Raw genomic sequence first — 2,254 nt, 5'->3', positions numbered from 1 at the left:
AAGAATTGCAAGCTGCAAAGCAGTTTTTAGACAAAAAGCAATGAGCAATGGTTAACAAGCAAAATGCTGATTCTTACTACATTTAAAATGGCCGCTCGTTGGTCAAGCATAGCAGTTCATATTTCTCCAATTCGGTGCATAAGACGGTTGGCCCACGGCCATCAAGTTACGTCTATCATTCAAATGAAGGGTATTCATTTTTCCAAATTGACAACACCGTTATAGGAGGCGATTTGAATTTGAATTGTATGGGTGAAATAATATCAAAATGCGACTTGAGATTAAGATCATGGAATCAATTTGTTAAAGTTCACCATATGGTGATGCTGAATGGCTCCTGTTCCTCTGACATGCCCGCTCAACCCACGTGGTGGCGGGGTAATTCCATGGTTCTGATTGATTATATTTATGTGAGTGCTTCTCTCTTTGCTTCTATTGTTGAATTTTGTATTGTGAAATCCCTTAATAGTGATCATGAACAACTGACTGCCAAATGGATGTCCAATATAGTCACCAGGCAGGTAGGTAGGGTGGCCCATCTAACAAATTTAACCACAAATGCAAGATGTATTAGGCTATGACACTCGGATAAACATTTACACAATTACCATGATTATTTATTGAATCGCTTATGTTTAATAAAGCAGGGCGCTCCTTCAGATAACACATATTATTCAATGATGCCGTATTTTTTGGTCGGTAACGTGAGGAGCTCACCATTTGCGAAGCAGTCACTGCACTACTATAACAGTGATGTGAAAATCAGGAAAACCAAGTTTAGAATAGAGAAAAGAGATGCCTTGAAACTACCCTCTGAAATAAGAGGCCCCGCTCTTATCAGGATTAAGACTCGATACAAAAACTTGTTAAGGGCCAGACGCGCAAGTTGATATCAAGAAAATGGTCTAAATATGCTAAGATTAATACAATCTAAAAATGTAGCGAGAACTTGGGCTATCATAAATTGTACTTGGACTCATTCAAGCAAACACTGTCACAGAAAGTGATTGGATTTCTCTCTTTTCCAACATTTATGCACATCCGGTAAATAATGTGAGTCTTGACAACTTTATTCTACCAACACAATTCAATTTGGAATTTGACCTTCTTGATATACAATTATGTATTAAATCCATTAGTCATTCAAGAGCGTGTGGCCCGGATGGTCTATCCAACCAGCTGTTTAAACAGAATCCTATTTTATGGGCCCAAATTCTTTTAAATATTTTCTCTCTAGTGAATAAATCGCAAAATATTCCTCAGTCCGGGAGACACTCCATAACAGTCCCGATATACTAGAAGTGGGACCAACAAGCTCCTAATAGCTATCGCCCTATAGCGTTATTATATGCGCTGGGAAAAATCTTTTCGCGCCTTCTTCTAAAAGATCTTGACCGCTGGGCCACCAATATGCATTTGTTGGACCCCTATCAAGCGGGTTTCGTAACTGGAGTTGGTACAATTTCAAATATTATGATTCTTAACCTAATTAAATCAAAATATGCAAATCTTGGTAAATCTCTTTATTTTCCATTTGTAGATTTTAGAGTTGTGTTCGACTCTATCGACCGCCTACTGCTTTATCAGAAGTTAAAGAATTATAATTGCCCCCCCTCGCTCTTAGCATTAATTGGGCTGCTGCATACTAACACTTTTATGCAAGTGAGATTAACATTGGATGGAATACTGTCCTCTTACATTCAAACACAAAGAGGCTTAAAGCAGGGTTGCATCTTGGTGTCTACTTTGTTTAACCTGTTTATTCTAGACATCAGACATGCATTCCTACAAACAATCTGTGATGCCCCTAAATTAGGTATTCATCCAATTAAGTATCTTCTATACGCAGACGATCTTATTCCTCTGTCTCAAACGCCTAGTGGTCTGCAGAACATGCTGGACACACTGAATGTTTACGCAATAAAGAATAATGTGGTCATTAATACATCTAAAACACAAGTCTTGGTTTGTAAGCCTAAATCAAAGTCAAATGCTCAATCTTTCGAATGGCATTTAGGAATCAAAAATCTTGGAAAAGTTCAAATGTATAAATATTTGGGAGTATCAATTACAAACTCACTAAGGAATAATGATAGTGAAATTGAAATCCAACAAAAGTTGCACCCATTAATTGTTCAGGCTAAGTTGTTAACGCACAAATTTGCAACATATTCTTACACACACATTCTCCTATTTTACAAGCAAAAAGTGATCCTGATGTGTGGTGTGGAAACATCATTACCTAAACAACGCA

Source organism: Ambystoma mexicanum, chromosome 8 (assembly GCF_040938575.1).
Source record: "Ambystoma mexicanum isolate Mex_15411 chromosome 8, UKY_AmexF1_1, whole genome shotgun sequence".
Taxonomy (NCBI): domain Eukaryota; kingdom Metazoa; phylum Chordata; class Amphibia; order Caudata; family Ambystomatidae; genus Ambystoma; species Ambystoma mexicanum.
Note: the sequence above shows the minus strand (reverse complement) of the source record.